At 45.2% G+C, this 24,895-nt stretch overlaps 1 long non-coding RNA gene across 1 annotated transcript; it reads right to left on the bottom strand.

Annotated features, from left to right (window-relative positions):
• Positions 1–3,653: 3,653 nt before the first annotated feature.
• Positions 3,654–16,292, bottom strand: LOC122673444. Its single transcript, XR_006334681.1, has 3 exons — positions 16,081–16,292; positions 5,066–5,122; positions 3,654–4,315 (listed from the first exon to the last, which is right to left on the bottom strand). It is a non-coding gene; the product is annotated as an uncharacterized LOC122673444 (long non-coding RNA).
• Between the last annotated feature and the right edge of the window lie 8,603 nt (positions 16,293–24,895).

The following is a 24,895-nucleotide window of genomic DNA, read 5'->3' as shown; positions in this document are numbered from 1 at the left end:
TCACGGGCAGCTGAGCCCAGGAACCCAGATCTGAGGACACCTCAGACCCATCCTCCTGTCAGTGCTTTTCAAACTACCTGGGGTGAAGCCCAGTTGTTTGTCTAACCACCAATCCACCGAGCACCTATAACATATAATAAAAGTAATTTTATTAAAAAATTTTAAAAAGCAAAAAAGTACAAAAGGAAAGCCCAACCTTTTGGAAAATTGAAGTATAGTTGATTTACAATATTGTGTTAGTTTCAGGTGTAAGCAAAGTGATTCAGTTATACACACATATATGTATCTATATACTCTTTGAATTCTTATCCATTGTAGGATATAAGATACAGTGAATCCTCGTTAAGAAAAGCCCAATTTTAAAAAATCGGATTCAAAAGATAAAACCTGCTATTGACGCTTCTCACTGTTGTTTCTGCACTTTGTTCACATGTACAGGTAACTGCCTCACAGTGCGCTGGGGAAAGCTCTCTTGCTTTGTTTGAAAGTTTTCAGGCCACTTCCTGCTTCCAGTATGTGTCTGAAAATTAAGTAAAGCTTGTCAGTGGACATTGGAGAGTGTTCACCACATGGTTGTAAACACCATTCCCTTCATTTGTTCCCTCACTCATTCTTTCCGTTTCTCATTCAATCTATCCAAAATGCTGTTCCCACTGGGCTCCTCCCACAGCCCTGCATCCCAGTCTAACCCGCTCTCAAATGCATGCTTAGCTTTGCTGACTCTGCACCTCTCTCACCATGTGTGTGAATCCCAGGCATTTTTCACAGCTCTCTTGAAATGTCAGCTATTCCATCAATGACAGTTGTCATTATTCTGACCTCTGCCAGTTCCCAGTATTCACTAGGTACCTCACATACGGTATTCCTAATATCCCCAACAACAACAAAGGGGAAGTTGTATCATCTTTCCTGAAACCTGTGCTCCTCCTCCTGGACAATGTGGTTTTCTGGAAAGTTTCCTGCACGACATACATTTAGAAAAGTATGTGAAATTATGCAGCTCAAGGAAGTATTAAAAATCTCACTACACCCATGTAACTTACACCCAAATAAAAAAATATATATATAGAACATAGCGCCTTGAAGACCTCCTGTATCTCTTTCCAGTCACCCCACTTCTTCCTAAGAGCAGTCTCTACCCTGAATCCCAATTCCATGGCTTAATTTACCCTGTTTCTATTCTTTATCTAAATGGAATCTCAAAGTACTCTTGTAGCTTGCTTTTGTTCATTCTGCATCGCTTGCGAGATTCATTGCATTGTTGTTCATTCTCATTGCTGTATTGTATTCTATTGTGTGAATGTATCAGTTTACTCTTTGTACTGTGTGATGGGCATTTGGGGTTTCCAGAGCTGCTGCGTTTATAGTCCATGCCTATTGGTGGCTTTACAGATGCATTTCTACTGCACAAATAGTAGAACTGCAGGGACATGGGGTTTGCATGTGCCCAATGTCAGTAGATACCCTGAACCTTGTTTAAGGCACTTTTAATATTCCACATTATTTTATCTGTGAATTTACATCATTTTTCCTTAACAGATTATAAGTGTTTTCAATTAAATAAACACTGTGCTCCGGCTCATTTTAAAATGACCAATCTAGCATACAATATAAAATGGAAAACGAAGTGAGAAAGCAGAAATGAAAATAAGTTCAGAGGAAAAAAGAATAAAGGGAATGTAATGGCTCGAATACATTCCACAAGGTACTTTTCAACAAGTTGAACCACAAATGTGGTGGAGCCTCCTATCAACCAATACAAAGAGGGAAACAAGTTACAGAAATCAATGTGCACAGGATAAATGTACCAACTGCTCAGCAGTGTGGCTATTTCTGGTGCTGAGATTTTTAAAAAGTCAATCAGAGTCTTCCTCAAGAGGATACTGTCTGGCATTGAAAATGAAGGATCCAACAACTTCAATTGACAACAACAAAGGAAATTTTATGTTTCTCCCCTCCGGTTATAATCTCCCTCAACGGGCAACTCCAGGAGAACTAATGCAACCAGATACATATTTCTCCAAAGGTGTAAGACCAAGAAAAAAAATAAACTAGACTCAAAGTGTGGTTCAGGTACCTGGAGGGGTCCCTAGGATCTTTCTAGGGGTATTGCACAGTCAAAAATATTTTTACAATCCTACCAAAGGCTTTTTGCCTTTTTTACTCTCATGAGGGTGTAGTTTTCCAGGTCATGTAACATGGGATGCAGCAATAGATCAGATGCAGAAGTAGATAAGAGAATCTAAAATCTTCTATTAAGCCAGACATTAAAGAAATTTGCAAATTAATTTTGGAAAATAAAATTTTTCCACACAAAAATGTCATATACTTTAGGTCTTCTATGGATATTTTTAAATATTAAAAAAAATTGTTTTAATTTCTAACACATTAAGCATCAATCCACTTAAGAAAAAACATTTGGGAGTTCTCAAAAATTTTTGAGTGATAAAGGGTCATGAGACTATTTGGCGAATGTCCCCAAAAGTCACGAGGCCCAGAAGATAACTGGTAAAAAATGTTCTGTGATCAAATACACTTGGGAAATGTCATGTCTCTCTTGGAAATTGTGAAATGAGAAGCAAATGAACTTAATGGCTCTGCTTCCTAACTGTATGTGACTGTGACCGAGATCCCCTCTTTCGAGTGCTCTCCTTGTTATCCTGAAGGCACACCTGGAGAGCCATGGATGAACTACCAGGCCCTCATTCAACCCTCATTAAGTAGCATCTCTTACAACTTGGGGTTCTGTCAAGTGTGGGCAGCACAGTCTGACACGACACCTCTGACACCATCAAGAGTGATCCTTTTATAAACATCGAGGCAGCTGAGCAGGGCAGAAAGACTCTTTATCTCTGCAGAGGTAGACCAAGGGCAGGGTCAAGGCCAGGACAAAGAGCCCACTCAGACTAAACTGAGTCTGTTCCAGCCGACAGACCATCGAGGCCCCTCTCGTCTATGACGCTCAGACGCAGTCATTTCAGTTGGATGTCTTCCAAAGCAGATGGTACAGACATTGGCCTCAGTTACAGAGAAATCTCAATTAGGCACCCATTGGATGCTTGACTCTTAGATCACACCTCCTGGTGCCCCCTCCAAAGAAAAGAGTGATTAAATGTACCCCGAATGAGTCAACTTCTTTTATTGGGTTGTTAACTATGAGTCAATTAAATGTTAAGGAATGCTGACCAGAAACGATGACTTTGGAACTATCAATCTTATTTCTTTCTGACAGTAATTAACATAATTATGCCAGTTTTCTATTAGGCCTACTCCCAGTTCACAATAATAAAATTATGTCATCAGGCAGCTCATCTAAAAGAGAGCATACAGCAATGTGCAAGGCACTCTGGAGAATCAAAAAATGAAAAAGATGTGTCTTTTTGAAAGCACAGAATCCAGGTAACAGGTCAGAAAGAGACCAGAGAAGGAAAAAAGTATTCTCATGCTCATCTCTGCAGCACCTGGCGAGGTATCTGGTAGAGAACTGCATTCAATGAACATTTGTCTCAACATATTTGCTATTTACCTGTAAGATTTTTACTTGACAAACACCACATAATCAAATGTCTGGTCAAATATAATCCAGTCAAACAGTACTTCTTGGTATAAAAATGAGCCTATAAAAAAGGATTTCCAAAAAACTTACACCATTATGAAGTAAGAGAAATCATTTTAATATATACATTTTCACTTCAGTCAATTCAACAATGATTTCTAATAGGCATGCAGACCCATTTAGTTTGCTTCAAATTTATTTCTCAACATGCAGCAACCTTCCTAATGAGATAGTTGAGCTGAACTACTTATTCCTAAAGAGTACAATGTACCTTGTCCTCAGAGTTTTATCAACGTTAACATTTTCAAAGAGCCCTATGAGGCTGCTCAATATGGTAGTTTTCCCCTGAAATTTCCTATTTGGAGGATGGCAAAACAGTCTAGGATCTTTCCCAGTCTACTGGTTGCTTGTATTCATATCACAGCATGGCTGGCTAAGAGGTAGAGACTGAATAATATGTAGATAGCCTTCAAGCCCAGCTGAGTGAGACAGCTTCGTTTTTAGAAAGGAAACCAAATCATGAAAACCCTCCTAATAGTATGATTTGTTCCAGGGTTCTTTTAAGAAGGGACGTAATCCTCATGCACAGGACTCTTTGTGGCCTTCTAGAGTTTTCTGCTCCAGCCAGTGTTCTCTAGCCAGGTGACTTATTGCGCTTGCTGCAGAACTGAAAGCATGACGTCTCTGTCTACTTGCATCATTAGAGGTGGTGTTCGTCTTCTCATTTCCGGCCAAATGGATCCGACCACACTTTCAACCCTATAGAAAGAAACATGAATTAAAAACAGGATTCGTTTTTAAATTTCCTACCACTTCCCTCGACCCCAAACAAAGAAGATGACATCAGAATGGAGTTGTGCAATTTCCACGGAGTTTGAGGTAGTCTGGGCAAGCTGCTGGAAACCTAGAATGGAACGGCTGGGCAGCCCTGGCAGCCAAGAGATTTTTAAATGGCTCAGAATCTGCCCCACAGTAGGGAGATATGTATCTGGCCTAGTTAAAAAATAAATTAAAAAAAGACTGCTGCCACAAGAGTTTTGGCTAATAAGCTAGAAACCTCTCATTCTCAGCCAACTTGGATTGTCTCAAAGTAACTAACCATTCAGCCATAAAGGGAACTTCTGAGCTTCTGTATAAAGCAGAATCCTGCATCAATTAAAATAGCTCACAAGTAAACAGTATTTTCCCATGAGGGTTGTGTTTAAATAGGTGCTGGGTAAATAAGTCTGCAAAATAGCTATTTATGCTTCATAGTTAATTGCACACTTGTTACATGTTTATGCCCACTTATCAAACTCAAGAGAAACATGCAAACTTGCAAAAACTATTCCGGAGTGAAATATTAAGAGGAAGTCTTAGGGTGGCAACCTCTAAAATGGCAACTGCTGAAAAATAACAACACAATCACAATCTAGCCTCAAAGTAAAAAAGATTTCTCTGCAAAGCACATACCTCCCCCCAACAACGCAGCAGTTCACATGAGATTTTTGTCTTGATTTTTAAGTTTACCTGGTGGCTGCACGTCTTCTTGAACAATACCAGCTCGATTAATGGCTTGTTCCTTCTCTGAGAAACACAACAGAAAAATTACTCTTTAGAGAGGGGGTGGGGGGCAGAGTGGAACTCTTTGTATGTACATGGGACAATAAGAGAACAGTATATCTGAGTGCTATTAAATTCAGAGCTGCCATTGCCCAGAGCTTTTAGGTAATGGAAGTTGGATCCTATCAAGCAAAAAGACTGGATATTTTCAGTGAAAGAAAGCAAGCCATACTTCAGAAGAAAAACTCCCAATGAACATCTTTTCTCAGTGATCTCAGCAGTTTGGAAAGGCAACAAAAACAACAGAAAAAGAACAATTTTGAAAGAACTAGTGGGTGTGATGCGATGAGGGCAGGGCTGTTGAATTGATGGAACAAGTACAATTAACAAGGAAACGATGCAGTTTATGTGTCTAAAATGTACTCCACTGAAGGCCTAGACCCAGAGCTAAATATGCTATGTTTTTGATAGGAAATAGAGCAGAAAATTAATCTTTGGGTGGGTGGCTTTGGTTTGGATAATTGAAGCTTCCCTAATTGACTGCAGGTGCTTCACCAATTAGTAAGCGCGTTCTAGCGACAGCAGCTTAGCCGATCTCTTTGGAGATGTCCCACAGGCGAGGGCCAAGAGAAACTGGGCATTTTATGTCTGTGGGCTTCGGGCACTCTGACACATCTTTCTAAGTGGTTTCAAATAAACCCAAGGGCTGTAAAAACAAAGACTTATTATTTTAAGTATCTTGACAAATCGTGGCTTTTCAGCAGAAAGACTTGGAGCCAAAGGATGTTTACTACTATATTACAGTAATTAAGTGCTGTAATCAAACCTCTGTTTTAATCAGGCTAAAAGTCTTTCTTTTAAATCCGTATTTAACTCTTCTTTAATATTAGGCCATTTTCTTTATTCTGGCCTCTGGATTCTCATAAAGTTACAAGAAACAGGGCTTTGCCAAATCAAATATTCATCGAACTTGCTTCTCTGGTGATACGACGGAAAGTCAATCCTAAGGGACCTATCTGAGGTTTTATCAATGCTAAGTTTTGCTTTGGCAACTGAAACACTGGGCAGTAGGGATCATCTGAATCTTGACATCCAATTCTAAGTGAGACAGAGAAGATACAGCACAAAGAAGCCCCTTACAGGCAACAGTGACAGTTTCACCGGGCCTCTCTGAAATAGCAGGTAAATGACAACCAAGTCCCTATGGACCAAGAGATGCCAAAGGATGTCTTCCATTTAGAGCGGGTGATAATGGAGCCTCTAAGGTGTCAGACTTTCTAAAATAACTCAACACAAAAGACGATCTTATTTCCTAAGAAGTTGAATTCCTGTAGGATTGAGCCCCACCACGCTGTCACCATGTAAGTCTCCAAGTATGGATGTGTCTCAAACATGCTCTTAGAAAATGCCAACTAGGAGAAGACCACACTGTCATCAACAGTGCCAGGACCAAAAATAGATATCATTTTTCATACCTAAAAGGTCCATTCTCCAGTATTACGGAAGCAGGAAGAGATGAGTTTAAAAAACACTTGATTGCCAGAAAGCATTCTAGATGTCCAGATTTAAGAGAATCAGATAGCCTGGTGTACCAAACACATGCTACAAGAGGCAGGTTGTACAAAGCCAAAGAAACTGGCAGCCTGCCAAGCATCAAAGGAAGCTGACTTCTGGTGGCAACAGAATGCCTAATTGTGTCCTCACCTCTTATAATGCAATAGAGAACCAAGAGAAGAGAAAGGAATCCCTGTCTTTACACTTCCTTGCTAATTGCTAATGAGGTTGGAGAGAGGCTGAGGATTTATTTTAAATAGACCATAATCTCTTTATAATCCTTGTCCTTATGCAACCACCTCTTTTTTTTGGCTTGGACGGGCAATTTAAACTGATTTGCAGAACTAGTTCTTACAGAGTGAAAACTGGTATTAGCATCCTATCTACATCCCCTGGTTCTTTTATCCATTAATGTTCTGTAAGTGCTTGAAGACCAAAACAGTCTTATATAAATTCACAATATGACACAAAGACACTTTATTTGTGAATGTGGGATATGCTAAAGGGAAACAAACTGGCCCCTCGGGCCTTAGCAAATACGTCTTGATGAAGCTGACAGTAGGTGTCTATTCTGCTGTCATTAGAGAAACAGCAGATGTCTCTGGGCCTCAGGAAAAGGGCAACACAGAAGTCAGGGGTTTAACTATGTGGGCAAATCAGGATAAACTAATTACTGACTTTTCGGTAGTGAGCATATTTCTATCAGGAGTGAAATGATTAAAATGCAATACACAGCACTGGGCTGGGAGCATTGCAGTGTCAGTTAGACAAGCCCCCTCTCCAATGTCTCAGCAAGTCCAACTCTGCCCCCTGGTGCTAAGGCAGCGAGCTGATTTGCAGTTTAATCGAGGATCCTTAGCTATATTATTCAAAACTTAGTAATACATGCAGATGGGCTCATTTTTGTACAGTAGCAAAAAAGTCTTAAACCCATCTTTTAAGACTTTTTTAAGTCTTAAACCCATCCTTATATTAAATGTCCATACTGTGAAATCTGTGTGACTCACTACTTTATTTAACATTTACAGCAAATGGACGCAGCACACCCATGCACCAGCCCCCTCAGCGGTCTTGTTCGGGACGGTGTTCTTGGGGAGCACTAGCAGACAGAAACGTAAAAGCAGGTGCAGAATCTCAGCTCGGGACCCTCTGCAGCGAGACCACCACCTCAAGAACACCCCTTCCATCTCCTCCTGCCAATGAACCAGTTAAAGTACAAGCAACTCACCATCTGAGCTAATTGGCCAGATGTCAGCATCTGAATATGGACTGTATATTACATAATAGCATTGTGTCAATATTAAATTTCCTGGATTGGATAACTGTGATTATGTAAGAGAATGTCCCTGTGCTCAGGAAATACATACTGAAGTGTTTAGGTATCAAAGCTCACAAGGCCTGCAACCTAACTTTCAAATCGTTCAGCAAAATAATAGTAACAGTAATATGTATATAATATGTGAACATACACATATCTCTATGTATGCATGTGTGTATAGATGTGTCACATACATGTCAGAAGAGAAAGCAAATGTGGCAAAATGTTAACAACTGGTAAATCTAGGTGAAGAACACAAAGATTCATTGTACTATCCTTAGATTTTCTCAGTTGCATTTTTTAACAACAAAAAAACACAACTGCAAAACAAATAAGCAAGTCCAACACTGACTATTTCATGATGATTAAGTCAAAGTCTCTTTTAAAAATAGCAAATATAAAATGAAAAAGTACTTTTCTAGTGCTCCCATTTTGCTGCAGTCTGCGGGGTGACCCCGGCTGGATGTGTATGCCATGGGAGTGAGTCTGAGCCGGTGGCTGAGGGCATCAAGCGGCCACTGGAAGCACGGGCTCCTCCCAATGCTGGGAACACCTCTGTTTCTCACCAGGGTGTGTGATGGAATCCAGACAGCTTTGTAAGGCCTGTTAGAAAAAAAGACTTTAGTCTGCAATTCATTTTACTCAAGGTGAAAGGAATAAAAAGCATATTCTGAGCACTTGCCATGGAATAGGGAAAATGCCCTTTTAAGGTAAGAGGTATTCCTCATCAAGTGACTTCTCACAGGCCTGCTCCGACTACCACACACTGTGGATGGGGGCACAGAGAGAGAGGAAGAATTGTGGTGTCATGGCTCTTCCACCTTGGCTTTGCTGGCAGGCCCTCCTCTGTCCTAAATGCAGGTGGAACTGGGCTTCATGAAGCAGCAGACAAGGCTGGGGAGTTCGGGTCTAGTATTTACCCAGCAATGAATGTGCTAAGTGACCCTGAGCAAGTCACCTAAACATGGGGGCTGAATGAGCACAAGGTTCCTGGCAAAACCCTACGGTTTTACACTTCTCCACATCTAACTAAAATTAGTTAAAAATGTACAGGATCACAGGAAATGATCTTATTTTGTCTCATTTCATAGGTTGCCCTGAAATGCTGTTATTTTTAAAAGGCCACATTCAGGATCCCTGGTTGGTTCTAAGACAAAATGCAATTAAGCTTCAAGCTGTATCACTTGTGCGCTTCCCTAAACATGGGCTCTATCCCACAAACCACATTGGGCTGAGAGCTAAAAAGTAACATCCGGACTCCCCCGCAGAAGGACTGCAGAACTAACTGAATACTCCTGGTTTCGGACTGACAACTGCCATCTCCCCTGGGCTCATTTCAGTATCAGGTATCACGAGTCTGACCTTGTATGCTACCTAACACTTGGTAAAGTCTGGCTGAGTTAGTTAAAGAGCTGAAGGTCACACTGAATGTCAAGATGAAATTCAATATGGCAGTCTTATAACGGTGGCCTGTCTGCTTTTAAAGCAGAAGATCCTGGCTTTATTTTACATAAGGGGCCTTCTGCCTCTTTTCTACCGCCTTGAGGCTTATTCCAGCAGGGGCCCGGAAACCCACCTACCCCCTACCCAGGCCAGCCAGCATCTGTCAACTTGGCCCAGCTGAAAGCTCCTGCAGTGACTCGGCTCTTGGGCCCTACATGGCCTGCGCTCCTTGCCAGCCTCTGGCTCCCCTTGTCAAGGACTGGGCGTCTGCCCAGGCCTTCCAAGGACCGTGGGCTTCTCCTTGGTCTGCCCAGAATTCTGGGGACCACAAAGGTATGAAGCAAGCTCAGAAGAAAAAGAGCCAATGAGAGAGGCTGAGAAGGAGTGGATGAAAGGCAGGAACAAAAGAGGAAAGCCAGGAGTGCTGGTGGAGGCAGACCACCAGGCCCGAGGAGGAACGCGTCCCCAGGAGGGAGAGCCTGGCTGGGGGTCGCGCCTCTCACGTGCAGTCACCCGACCTCCTGCGTCACAAAGAGAATAGGAGCCAAGGTGACCAGGAAGGACCCACAACCTCCCAAAGTCACACCGCCGTCTAGCTGTATCCATGCCCGCCCTTCCTCCTCTGCTGGTGGAAGAAGTGTCCCGCCCTGGGTCCAAGGCTGCTCCTCCTCCATCTGATGTTGAGATTCCCCCACCTCCTCCAGCAGCCTTCTTTATCCAGAGACCCTCTTGGCTCCCCAATGCCACAAAACAGAACCACCGCTCCCCTAGCGCCCTCGACCAGCTGCAAATACAATTCCTCATTCTCCTCTTCAGATAGCCCAACGTCTTCACATAGTCAACCTAATACACTATTTACTCTTCATCCACTGCAATCTGCCTTCTGCTCACTGTCAAACCACTGAAAGCACTCTTAACAAAACAGCCACTGAGCTTCACCTTCTTTTTGCTAAATCCAACGGACATTTTCAGTTTTTATCTTCCTTACTGTCTCTAGGCAGCCGAGCCCTGCTGATCACACCCTTTGCCATGAAAAGCTACCTTCCTGGGGCTTATGACTGCAGCCTCTGCCAGTTCTAATGCTCGCACTCTGGCCACTCCTTGTCAGTCTCCTTAGGAGGCCCCTCCTCCTCTGACCACTTGCTCTTCAGACCCTCAAGTGCCGGTGTTCACCTGCCCTCTGTCCTGGACCAGCTTGTCGCTTTCAGTCTCGGAATGCTGCCTGGAGCCCCACCTGCTGCAGTGCCTCCGCTTCCCATCTGATGCTGAAGGGGTGCCATCTCTAGCTCCAGCTCAGATCCTGTGGCTCGGCTCCAGATTGGCATGTCCCACCTCCTAGGGGAAATCTCCAGGAGCACATCCAGGTACCTAACACTCAGTACATCCCAAACTGAACCAGCCTGTCCCCTCATCCCCTAAACAGACTTCATGTATTCCTTAATGCCTAGCACCACACCTCTTCAACTGCTGGAGCCAGAAAGCTGGGGGCCAGTCTCCTTCCTCTCCCTTGCTTGCCCTTGAGCTAATCAGTCACAAATCCCTGTAGAGGATTTATTTCTTAAACCTGGCTCCTGAATTTGGTCCTTCTGCCCAGTCTCATAACCACTGGCACTCTGGTGCAGGCTACCGTCATCTCTCCTGAAGTCACAGGAAGCACAGCCTGCCTGGGTGTTGGCCTTCTTACCTTCAACCTTGGCCATTCCCGCCCCTTCGTCACATACAGTCAGAGATGCCTGGAAAGGCTGAATCTGATCACCTTGCTCTCCTGATTAGAACATTTCAATGATTTTCCACCAGCTGGACTCTGAGGACAGCAGAGGGTTATTCAAGTGTTTTAAAATAAGCAAGTGAGATGATCAAATTCCAAGAGCAAATGGCACAACAATAGGCTTTTCAACAGGCACAGTGGAAAACCGGGGTTCTATACATTTTCTGACACACACCCCTGTATTTTCCCAGTTACAAATTCTCACCAAAGAAACACAAAGATGTATTTCAGAATGAAGAAAACTGAAACTAGAAAAGGTGTGAGACAGAAAGATCAGCGAATAAAGAATGTGGGTCAAGAGAAACAATCAGTGACTGTGTAAAATGCTGATGGTCCTAAGTGGTCTAGAGAAACAATCAGTGATTGTGTAAAACACTGATGGTCCTAAGTGGTCTGGGGAGCAAGTTTCTTGTGTTTACAAGGCAGGAGGGGTGGGGAGTGTGGGACAAGAGCTAAGGCCTTCTAAGGTCTTTGTTTATTTCATAGCAGGTAAAGATACTGACTGGCTCTAAATTGTCAAAACAAAAGAAGAAAAACAGAATGTAAAACTTTCAAACGAGTAGAGGGCAAGAAAATTAAATAAAGAAGCCTTGAAGCAGAAAAGGAGAGGAAAAAAAAAAAAGTAGAGACAAGATTAAATAGAAAACATAAGATAGGGAAAATAATCCAACATTTTAAAGATTATCAGACTGAATTTTTTAAAAAAAATCCCAGTTTGGGTTGCTTATAAGACTTAAGGACAAATAAAGGCTAAATATAAGAGAATATGTATACCAGGAAAACACTAAACCAAAGAAAGCTGGTAACTATGATGATATTAGATAAGACAGAATTGGGGAGGCATGTTAGGGGATAAACAGGACTCTTACATAATGATAATTGAAAAAAAAATTCTTCAGAACATTCTAGATTGTGAGCAACAACTAATATGGCCTCAAAATATATAAGTAATAGAATTAAGAATGATTTGGAACCATCATACACAAAACTCTGTGCCCCCAAAGAAGAGAACATACCTCATTCCAAGCATACAGGGAACATTCACAAAAACTGGCCTGTACCAAGTCACAAAGCAAGTCCTGACCGGCATCAAAGAATCAAAATCACATGGTCTGAATTCTCTGACCACAAATGCAAAAGTAGATAAGCAACAACAACGTAGCCAGGAAGACCAGCGTGGCTGCAGGGTAGAGAACGGGGTGGTCGTGGTGCTGGTGGGGCAGGGAGACCAACTCAGGGCACCAGGAGTGTGTGGCGGGAGAGGGGTCGGACGCGGGTGGGGACAGCGGCATGAGAGAAGAGCTCTGCCTGACCTGTCCGGTCTCATATGTCCAGCACCTAACACAGTGCCAGGCACACTGCTGCTAAAATACAGGTTTTTAAAAATAAAAAGGCTAAATAAATGCTAACTGAATGTGCTGAAACGAATCGAAGCCCCGTCCTCACAGCATATCTCCATGACCTGGTCACAAATGCCTCACCTGGGTCTGAGCATCTGCTTAAATCTCCTTGTCTCACTTCCCTGCCCCTGTAGCTCCTTATTTTTGAAATCTTTTTATGGGATTCCTAACGTAAAATATGAGCTTCCCTGGTGGCTCAGCGGCAAAGAATCCATCTGTGAATGCAGGAGGACACAGTTTTGATCCCTGGGTCAGGAAGATCCCCTGGAGAAGGAAATGGAAACCCACTCCAGTATTCTTGCCTGGAAAATTCCATGAACAGAGGAGCCTGGTGGGCTACAGTCCATGGGTTGCAAAGAGTTGGACACAACTGAGCAACCACACAACTGAGCAACCAAAACAAAAAGAAAAAATAAGCATTTCTACACCTTTTATCTCATTTAATTCACTCCAAAACATGTAAATTCAGTCCTGCAAACTTCACTGTTACAGATGGGGAAACAGGCCAGGCTCAGAGAGGTACCTAGTAGCTCATCTTAAGATCCTCTTCTAGGAAGGGAATTAGACCCTCATCTGACTTTCTCCCTCTCTATCTTCTTAGAGAGGCAGTCTGGTGCCCTGGTGTAATAGTGCACTGGTTCAAATCTGGGACTCGCTGGTTGTGGGTTCTTGTACAAGTTAACTGTTTTATACCCCAGTCTGTCCATGTATAAAGTGGGGATGATGATCACATGGCAACTACCATAAAAGGTTGCTGTTTGCACCAAATGGGTTAATATATAAAAAGTGCTTGGAAGAGTATCAGACATATAATCCGTTTTCAATACATATTAGCTATACAGTATCATTTACCTGTTTAAGGACTCAGTTATAACTCAGATAAGAGTGTCCAAATTAATTAAAATTGAACCAGAAACGTAGGCAGGTGTTGACTGCCTTACATTTAAAAATGCTGATATTGTAGCCACACACTCAGTGTTCACTTAAAAGGCCTAATTTGTCTTAAAGTGACTCAGATAACCATAGACTATGGACCTGTAAGACTGTTGTTGCGAGACACAGCACAAACCCACACCCTGAACCAGAGGCGGGTTTCCCAATCTTGGCATATTTGCATGTTGGGCTGGGTAATTCTTCATTATGGGTGGCTGTCCCGCGTGTTGCACAAACTTTAGGAGCCTGGCTTCTACGCGCTAGATGCCAGTGGCACATTCACCCACTCCACCCTACCCCACAGCACCCATTTTGTGAGCCAAATGTCCCCGTGAGACAAAAATCACCCCTAGTTGAAAAACCACTGCTCGAGTCGTCCTAGACTGAAACTTTTCTGGGGGATCCAAAGCAGACCCTCTTGACCCAAGTTCAACTCTAGAGTCTATCATAAAACAGAGTGAAGCAGGATTCTGCCAGGAGGGATAACACAGATTATGCAAGGCTTCACTCAACCCCATTTTTATTTACCCCATGCATGGCACACAGAGACAGGCTGGAAGGCAGAATGCAGACCATTTCAATCCCGGGTGATAAAAAAGAAGCTGCAAGGAAATCTGAGTGTGTGCTTAAAACGCTCTGTCTCAGAAACCAAATGTTGTAGCCTTTGTAATGGGCAGAGCATTTACACGGAGCTTTCGGCTTTAGATCGCCAAGCTTTCAGCCTCCGCTAATATTCTCAAGGGGCATGGCTGGCCTTCTTCCATCTTCAAGATGATTCAGGTTTCCTGGAGAACAAAATGAGCCTCTAATGCCTGATATTTTCTCTCTGACAGATGGTTTCAGATGTACCAAAGTGCTAATCCTTGCTGAGGTATAGGTCTCAAGGAAGGAGAGTTTGGCTTTTAGAATGATAGGACTTGAATGATTAAGGAAGAAAATTACTCCCAGGATATTCGCCATTGTCATGTGAGCAGCCGGCTTAAAACGAAGGAAGACAGCAGAATGTGAAAAAAAGATTTGAGGAGAAAGGAGAGGAAAAACTCAAAAATCCAGGTTAACAGTTTAGGTTTGAAACATGTCCGCTCAATGACATCTTTGGGAGTGGAAATGAAGTGCCATAAAAACACCTTCAAGCTCAGGATAATGAGGGGCCATCCCTCCCCAGCTTCATCACCATTCCCAGCTTCAGGGTGTGGAAGAAGGCCCGGAAACGAAGGCGGAAGTTGGAATATTAGTCTTGCCACTTACTAGCTGTGTGTCCTTGGGCATGTAATACAACCTCTCTGAGACTCCCCATCCATAAAACACTTGATAATAACCTGCCTCAAAATGAGGCTGCATAAATTAAATGATCCAGTATTAGTCGCTCAGTCGTATCCGACTCTTAGTGACCCCATGGACTGGGGCTCCCCAGATCCTTCTGCACCTGGGATTCTCAAGACAAATACTGAAGCGGGTTGCCATTTCCTTCTCCAGGAGATCTTGGCAACGTGCTTAATGAAGACACATTAAAAAGCCTCCAGTGAATACCAGTATGAACTAGTATTTAGTGTTGACCTACTATGTCAACTGCTTTTATTACCACCTTTGAGTCTCACCAGATGACAGTTTTAAAGATATTACACAGACACAAGAGACGCAGGTTCGACCCCTGGATTGGGTAGATCCCAGAAGGAAATGGCAACCCACTCCAGTATTCTTGCTTGGAAAATTCCATGGTCAGGGTGGCCTGGCGGGCTACAGTCCATGGGATCGCAAAGAGTTGGACACGACTGAGCGACCCTGCACGCACGCACGCACACACACACACACACAGTTAACTACTACTGAGGATGGTGAAGGTCTCAGAGGTTTGAGTCACTTTGTTAGGGGAAGCACACTGATTGAAACCGCCCACCCTGGCCAGGCACCATAGTAACCATTTGCATGAGTTGTTTTATGGCAGGAGATCCTGATAAGGAATACAGACCTAATAGGCCACCACCAGCTGGAAGAGTTCGGGAAAGATCGGAAGAGTTCGGGAAAGATCGAGAGGAGACACTCACTACCTGTCCGTCCACTTCCCAGAATCCCTCTTGCTAGCATCCATCTTGGCTGAGCGATGCGTGCGCCACCAGGAAAGACTGTGAATTAGAATGATTGGCCAAAGACCACCTGGAAACTAATCCCATCACCATAAAACCCAAGACTGTGAGCCACGAGGCAGAGCAGTTCTCCTGGGTTGCCTTACCCTCCTGCTCTCCACCCGGGTGCCCTTTCCCAATAAAATCTCTTGCTTTGTCAGCATGTGTCTCCTCGGACAATTCATTTCCGAGTGTTAGACAAGAGCCCAGTTTCGGGCCCTGGAAGGGGTCCCCCTTCCTGCAACAACTTGACCCCGGTCACGAAACTGCACACAGCCAGAGTCGAACCCGGGTCTCGCTGACTCGTGAACCAGCCTCTGTCCATGGCCCCACGTGGGGATGATGAGGGAAAGCGGGAGAGTTACTAGGGCCAGGCGGCCGCGTGGGGTCAGATATCACTGTCAGCGGGCTCGGGACGCCGCGTGGGGTCAGAGGTCACTCACTGTACTCCTCCAGCCGCATTAAGGGCCGGAAGTAGATGGGGTAGAAGGCGGCGCCGATCAGGGAGATGAAGCCACCGAAAATCAGAGCAGTGCGCAGGTTCCGGGACATGGCTCCAGCCGGGGTTACCCGGATTCTCCGAGTGCCCCGGACTCTCCAAACCCGGCTCCCGCCGGCTGGGCCGTGACCCCGCTCGGAAGAGGAGGAACAGCTTTCGCTTCCGGGCCTTGGGGGCGAGGCTAGAAGTTGGGGCGGGGCCGAGGTAGAGCGAGGCGGGAGCAGGGGTGGAATCAGAGGCGGGGCCTGGGGTGGGTGGGGCTAGGGCGACGTGGGGCGGGGCCTCAGGCATGGCGCACCGCCTCCCCGGTTGTCCCGGCGTCGCTTAGTGCCCAGCGAGAGCCAGCAGCTAAGAGTGGAGGTTTAATTGCTCATTGCTCTCGGTTCCCAGTCCCTCCCCCAGCCGCAACCCGCCTAGCCTAGTTTTTGTCTCAGCTGCCCCACCCACCGCTCTTCTGACCTTGTTTACCACTCCCTCCTTTACCAACCACGTTTCTTGGTTCTTTCCCCGCAACTGATTTTCCTGACTACAGTAGGAGGTGGAGGATCTCTATAGTTGGTTGATTTAATCCTCATATATTTTACTAAGTCACTTAAGTCGTGTCTGACTCTGTGCGACCCTATGGACTGTAACCTGCCAGGTTCCTCTGTCCATGGGATTCTCCAGACAAGAAGACTAGAGTGGATTGCCGTTTCCTTCTCCATATCTTTTACAGGTGAGGGAATCTTGGCTTGGCTGCGCGGATTTGGACAAGTCACTTGGCCTAAAGGGCGATTTGAGGGGATTAGAGACAAAAGTGCAAAATGCCTGGCCAAGAAGGCCTGCAAGGGAATCTGAAGTCGGAGCCACAGGAGCTTCAGAACCAAGATTAACCTGGGAGGAATGTTATTTCAACGTTCAAGCTACAAAGCAGATCTTTTCCGACTGATTTTCCGCGCCCTCCTCTCTCCTTCCCCTTGCTGGATGTCAGGCTTATGGATGAGGATAGAGAGTGAATAGAGTTCAGCACAGGGCCGGGAGCCAGCAGCCAGTCCCACTGCAGGGACCCTGGGGCTCTGCCTTGTTCCCTGAGCAGGGAGCCACTGAGGACAGACATCTGCTTCCTCTTCCTGTGCTTGCCATTCTCCAGGCTTCTGTGTCTGCTCTGCTGGCACAGGACCCACCCAGGGGTACTGGCAGCTGAGACTAAGATTCCTCGGGCCTTCACTCAATCCTTTATTTTAAAAAAGAATGATACCAGCTACTGGGGGCTTTGGAGCAAAGAAAATCCCAGCAAATCTTGACCCCAGCATCATTATTAGTTGAGGAAATTATCTACGATCCTTCAGAAATGGTGTAGAGGGCACAGGTTTCCTCTGTTTTGGTAGTTTTGTAGTTAAATCAAGCTACTATTTACTTCCATACTTCCAGAAGCATGTATACCAGGTGTTTGATCTGTCAGCAGACTGTATGGACAGTCTTCTATGCCTCATGCATCAAGCAAAGTGCTTCGGGAGGCACAAAGATGAATAAGACGTGACCCTTGTTCCCCAGGATCCTGCCAAGTGGATGAAGAGAAAGGACATATACATAACAAGATAACTGATGACCCAACTCAGCCCGTTGCTGGTGAGTGATAAGGTCCTGTGGGCTACAGGAATTCACAGGAGGAAGACAGATGACTGTAGATTGAGACAGCTGGTCCTGGGGAGCTTGCAGGAGCTTTTTAGGATGAAGACAAAAGACTTCATGGCAAAGAGGGAAGCTGCAATGCATGCTTTATATCACGTGATATAAAAACCCCAGGTATAGGACTTCCTTGAGGGTCCAGTGGTTGAGAATCTGCCTGCCAGTGCAGGGGACACAGGTTTGATCTCTGGTCCTGGGAGATCCCACATGCTGCGGAGCAACTATGCCTGTGCACCACAACTACTGAAACCCGTGCTGTAGAGTTGGTGTTCTGCAACAAGAGAAACCAGGACAGTGACAAGCCAGCGCACCACAATGAAGAGTAGCCCCCCGCTTCCTGCAACTGGAGAAAGTCTGCAGGCAGTAAAGACGACCCAGTGAACCAAAAAAAAAATCCCAGTTATAGTGCACATTTTAGCCTCCCAGCATCCACTTCTCTTTCTGTTAATAGTACCCCAAGTATCTTTTGGCAGACCACTCTTCTCCCATTCTCGATCTGTGAGGTAAACTAGGGCTTCTCCCCCTAATTCCAACCCTTACTCTTTCCCAGCTCCGAATGTTAGCCATACAACCAAGCCTGACCAGGCTCTCTTACTTATCATAGGGATTGATTGGCACTGGACTCAGGTCTGATTATCCAATGTGGCTGCATCCCCCCAGCCAAATGACACACATAGAGCCAACCATAGTCAATCCCAGCTGCTGGGAGGCTGGATTTGAACTTGAAGGCATGAGACCCTGGGGCTGCTGGGGACCACTGTTTGGAGACTGAGGATGAGGACAGTACAGCAGAAGAGCTGAGAGTTGGGGAGAAATCAGATGCTGACACTACATTTGAGCGCCTGAAGCCAATTGTGCCCCCAAACAGATTTCTCAGTAACATGAGCCAATAAAGTCCCCTCTTCACTGAAGCCACTTTGAGTTGGCTTCTGTCTTTTAAAACAGAAGGAGTTCCAGATGAAATCACCATGGGTGTGATTTCATTTGCTCAACACCTCCACAAGCTCCAAATCAAGGATTACCCTATTATTTAGATCACAACACTGAGAACCAGAGACCTCACACCACTGACTGAGCCAGGGCCAGGGCTGAACTCTCAGAATTCCTAATCGGATAGGCTCTTCCGTGACATCCTACTGTCTTTGTGAGCAGACTTGGCAGATGGTTGACCGAGTCCTATCCACGGAGTGTGTTAAAGCCAGTGCAGAGGGTGCCAGGATGTCCTTGTGAGGTACCAGTGGCGCCTCCAAGGCAGGAACAGGACCAACATGGGACAGATGAGCCACCCCCCTCCCCAAGGCAGTGTGGCAAGTAACTGGTGGTTCCACTGCCCCCTCTTGTTGAACCAGAGGTATCAGCCTGGTGAACAGCCAGCCTATAATCTATACAAATGTCACGTACAGATTGACATGTACCAATGACAGGATAAATGATATATTAGCATCATTATATTGTCACTTGCCTGCCACCGACTCCTACCAGATACAACTCTGATCCCAAAGTTCTTCCTCTTTCTGAGAATCCCATTGATCTACAGATTCAATCAGCAAACACTTATTTTGAGCCTATTCCAGGCAAAGCCCTGTGCTGGTTGATCAGGAACACAAAAAGGAAGCAGTCAGATCAGTCTTTGCATATCTGACCGAGGTTCACCAAGCCAGATGCTGGTGGATGCATCAGTGAATTGAGAGGAGAATCTGTTGTCCTCATGGTGGCTACAGTCTGGCAGAGGGACGAGCTGTGGGCTGTGGACAGTAATTCCTTTTTGGACACTCAGCCTCTCCTAATGATGCCTCCTGGTTCTTTTCTGAGGATGACCTTTCATCTTGGCATTCTTGGTTGGACTGTAAATCCAGGCACCCTGTGCTTTCCTAGCAGTACTGATACCAAGGCTGTAGAACACTTCCCCTGTGCCAGTCACTATGATAGGTTTACACCATCAGTACTCACCAACCCCCATAGATAGGTATCCCCATTGCAGGGGCCGAATCTGGAGCAATGGAAAAAGGACTAGCTCAAGGTCACATGGCTAGTAAGTGGCAGAACCTGGATACAAATCCATGCTGTCTGGCTGCAGAGACCGGCCCTTACCACCCCTCTAAACTGCCTTGCAAAGTCAGTGAGCTCATGTTGTCTGAGTATGGGTTGCTCCAACCAGGCCCAGTTGTTCTTTTTCTCCTAGAAATAAGAATCATGAGGATGATGACACAAGGACAGACAGCACTGTTGCAGTGGATTTCTTCCATTGCTAATGCTGTTGTAGGATTATGACATATCTCCCACTTGCCTGGGGTCCTAGGTGTGCACTTGCCTCATTGTCCCGTCTTGCAGCCTGATCTCAACTGTTTGTTGTATTCTACAGGTCACCCCATATGCTTCCAGTAAACTCCCTTTGGATTTCAGTTAGTCAGAGTCAGTTTCAGCTGCATGCCACTAGGAGCCCTAATAGATAAAGAAATGCCCACAATTACCTCCAACACACAGCAGAGATGAAGGGCTTGGGGCTTCACAGCTGTGCTAATGTTTGTGAATGCCAAAGGAAGTTCGGGTCTGGGAAGGTATTCACACAAAGGGAGAGAGAGCTCAAGGGATGAAGGGAGACGGGATGCAAATCAAATATGTCAGGAGTCCTAGGGTGCATGTTTTCATCTCAATCACCGAGAGAAAAAAAAAGTCTGCTTGGGCTCCTATGCGGCACTTCCTCTGTCTTGCCTTGCGTGTGAAGATTGAATGCTTGCAGGAAGCAGACCACCAGTGGTTTCTCGCACGGAGTTCAGACAGACATCAAAGTTAATCCGCTCTCTGATCTGAGCAAAATGTGACCAGGGTTTCCTGGGACAGCAGCTCTACTAATTGTGGCACTGCAGCCCAGCTGCTGTAGTTTTAGACTATTGTGGATTCCCAAGAAGTAGCATCACCTTCTGCCGGAAAACAGTCAGACTAGAAGCCTGGGGTTTGGAGAGGAGTGAGATCTAACACAGGACCCTCTGGACTTGTTCTTTTGAGAACATGAGAGGAAGCTGGGGAAATGCTTCCCTGTTTTTCTTGAGCTCTGTGGCTCTCTCAGTCCCTACCTGTCTGTATAAATATTTCCAATTTAGATCACTTGTCAAGTTTTTCTGCTTTGATGTGTTCTTTATGTCTAAGAATTGAATTGAATTGAAAGTCACTCAGTCATGTCCAACTCTTTGTGACCCCGTGGTCTATATGGTCCATGGAATTCTCCAGGCCAGAATACTGGAGTTGGTAGCCTTTCCCTTCTCCAGGGGATCTTCCCAAACCAGGGATCAAGCCCAGGTCTCCTGCACTGCAGGTGGATTCTATAGCAGCTGAGCCACAAGTGAAGCCCTTACATCTAAGAGATTTCCCCAAAATATCCACCTTGGCTTCTTTCTCTCTTGCCACACTATCCACCTTACAGTTATAACTAGTGCCTTTATGACTTCCAGGTGTCTAGACCCAGCCTCATGTGCCTGATGGCCAGCTTCAGGTTCAAGACCCACTCACTCCTGCTTCCCCCGCCCATCACTTTCATAGCACTGGCTTGGTTTGAGGCCTCATCTGCTGACCTTGGCTACGGCCGTCCAACTTGTCTTGAATGTGTCACCCTCTTCAGCCACCAACTGTCTCATTTGTGGGACAGCCAAAGTCATCTTCTGAAACCATAGATCTGGTCAATCAATTCTGCTCTTCTCAGAAGCCTTCAGTGTCTCTCTAAAGGGTAAATTCTTCATCCAGGACCCCAGGCTCTGGTCAACAGGCCATTAAAGCACTTCAGGCTCCATGTGTTTCTGCTGCATGAAAAAACAGTGCTCTTCGTCTTGGCTGCCATGCTCTGTGCCGGTGGCCATGGTTGATTGAATCAGCAGGGTTGAAAAGCCCAGACCATAGTCAAAGACCCCAAACCTCTGTCTAAATGGGGAATGGGCTGACCCAGTCAGCCTCTCTGCCCCTGGAATTTCAGCTGGTAGGTTAGGGAGAGTTGGAGCTCAGCAGAGGAAGTAGAAGTTGAACAGATGAGCAGGAGGAGGTGGTAGCAGCATGCGGGGAGCTCTGAGTAAGCCAGGGTGATGAGTTAGTAGAAGCTGTCAGAAAAAGCTGGGTTGAGTAGATGGGGGAGGAATTGCCTGGGAGTAACAGGAAGCAGGGCACGATGGAGGAGAGTGAAAACCAAGATTCACAAATCCTGCTGCTGAGAAGTAACGAGATACCTTAAGCTCGAGGGCTGCTGGGGATTCATGTATTCATTCATTGATTTCTACTAGTTTTATGGAGCACCTGTTATATGCCAGACACTATTCTAAGAGGATGAGATGGTTGGATGGCATCAGCGACTCAATGGATATGAGTTTGAGCAAGTTCTGGGAGATGGTAAAGGACAGGGAAGCCTGGTGTGCTGCAGTCCATGGGGTCGCAAAGAGTCAGACACGACTGAGTGACTGAACAGCAATAACAAATTTTAAGCATTAGACAAAGTCCTTGCCTTCGTGGTGCTTGTATTCTAGTTGGGGAGGTAAATAATAAATAGACAAAAATAAATGGGGACAATTTGGCAATTTCTGACAAAACTAAACATACTCTTCCCATACAACACCAAAGGAGCCAAAAACACGGGTCCTCTTAAAAGCCTGCATGTGGATGTTTGTAGCAGCTTTGTTCAAAATTGCTGAAATGTGGAAGCAACCACTGTGTCCTTCAGTATGTAAATGGATAAATTATCTGTGGTACAGACAATGGAATATTATTCAGCACTAAAAAGAATTAGCTATGAAGGAAAAGACTTGGAGTAGCCTTAAATGCATATTACTAAGTGAAAGAAGCCACTCTGAAGTCTATATACTATATGACTTTCTAGAAAAGGCAAAACTATGGAGATGGTAAAAAGATCAGTGTTTGCCAGGGTTAGGGAACAGGGAGAGATGAATAAGCAGAGCCCAGAGGATTTTAAGGACAGTGAAAATACTTTTATGCTCCTGTAATAATGGATTCCTGTAATTATATATTTGTCCCAATGCATAGAGTACACAGCGCCAAGAATGAATCATAACAGTGAGCTATGGACTTTGGATGATAATTATGTGTCAGTGTAGGTTTATGGTTTGTAACACACATTCCACTCTGGATGGTGATAGTGGGGGAGGCTGTGTGTCTTTTGAGAGTAAAGGGCATAGGGGAACTGTCTATACTCTGCTCAGTTTTGCTGGGAACCTAAAACTGCTCTGGAAAAATAAAGTCTATTTTAAAAAACCCCTCCCCCCACCCTTAGAAGAGGTTTAGTAAGCTGTTTTAATTTTTCCAGAATCTATAGAGAAAAGAAACAGACTTTGAAGGGGGAAAAAAAATCCATGTTATAACGAAAACCTGGGGGTGGGGGTGGAGATTATTCCAGATGAAAAGAAAATAAAGGGATATTTGATAGATGGACAAAGTAAGAAGTGCTGGGAAGAAAAACTGAGCCAGCAGGGGGGCTGGGGTTTGGGGTTGGAGGTGGGGGTGGGGGGGCAACTATTCTTACTTGGGTGTTAAGAAAGGCCTCTCTGAGAAGGCGGCAGACATCTGAGTGAAGGGAAGGGGGAGCCCTGTGACTATCTGGAGGAGGAACCATCCAAGTGGAGGGTCCTGGGTGCAAAAGTGGTGAGCGCACGGGGCGCTTGCTGTTCCAAGGACAGAAAGGAGGTCTGTGTGGCTGGAGCGGAGTGAACCGAGGGGACGCGGAGGCGGCTCAGGCAGGAGCATGGTGCCCAGGGGCATCAGAGGCCGCGCGGAGGACTCAGGATATTACCGTGTGAGATGCGGCGCGCCATGCGCCATCCCCAGCAACCCTCCAGTGCTGCCATCTCGGGGAAGGCCAGTTGCTCTATGGTTTTCATTCTTTGCACGGACGCCTTCCTTACCCATGGGGCCCCCTTGTTTCCCACAAAGCCCTTTTACTCAGAAGAGCAGAAATCAGTTTTCCTTCCTGGAAGCCAAGTGATCCCCTGCCCATTATTTGACCCCAACGACCTTCTGGGTTTCTCTTTCCCATCTCTCCCAGCACCTACCTCCAGCAGCCTGATCTGTTTGCCAGGTGCTAAATGCTGCCGCCTTTGCCTGCCAGGAGCCTTTGCTCTTAGTCTTCCCTGTGTCTGGGTGATTTTCTTCTCAGAGCTTCTTGTCACAGTCCTTCTCTTCCAGAACATTCTCAGACCTCTCTTCTTTTAGGAAAGCTTCTAGATCACTTGACTTTAAATGAACTGGTCTCTCCAAAACTCCCATTTGAATGAATTTTGGCTTCATAACTAGCTACCCCAAACTTAGCATTTAAATATTAAAATGATGTTTTACCATCTCTTGAAATGCTGTGGCTTTACTAAACCTTATTCTGTATCACAGGGGTGTCTGGGCACTGGTACAACTGAAGTCGATGAGGGGCCTAGCTGGGCTGGACCATCTAAGATGGCTCACTCCCATGGCTGACAGCTGATGCTCAGTGAGGGCCAATGGGAGCACCCATAGGTGGCATTTCCCAGCATGGAGATTCTGTCCTGAGAGGGATCATCCCAAGGAAATCAGGAGGGAGCCACAGACTTTTGATGATTTAAGACTTGGAAGGCATACCTGGAGTCATTTTAGCAAAGATCATGGATGGACTAGATTCAAGGGGGTTGGAGCATGGGATGGGGGGCTAGACCTCAGTTCTGCAGTTAACTTTAATCCACCACAGCTCTCTTGGTGCTTTACCCACATACTGATTAGGATGTTTATCTCCTTTTGTCTGTATTATAATCATTTGTGTTTTATCTCACATACTAGATTTTAAGTTTCTAATGAAAAAGGCAGAAGAACCAGAGATCAAATTGCCAACATCCATTGGATCATAGAAAAAGCAAGAGAATTCCAGAAAAACATCTACTTCTGCTTTGTTGACTATGCTTGAGCCTTTGACTGTGTGGATCAAAACAAACTGTGGAACATTCTTAAAGAGATGGGAATACCAGACGACCTTACTGCCTCCTTAGAAATCTGTATGCAGGTCAAGAAGCAACAGTTAGAACTGGACATGGAACAACAGACTGGTTTCAAATTGGGAAAGGAGTATGTCAAGGCTGCTT

This window comes from Cervus elaphus, chromosome 17 (assembly GCF_910594005.1).
Source record: "Cervus elaphus chromosome 17, mCerEla1.1, whole genome shotgun sequence".
Classification (NCBI taxonomy): Eukaryota; Metazoa; Chordata; class Mammalia; order Artiodactyla; family Cervidae; genus Cervus; species Cervus elaphus.
Note: the sequence above shows the minus strand (reverse complement) of the source record. Positions and strands in the feature narration are given on the sequence as shown.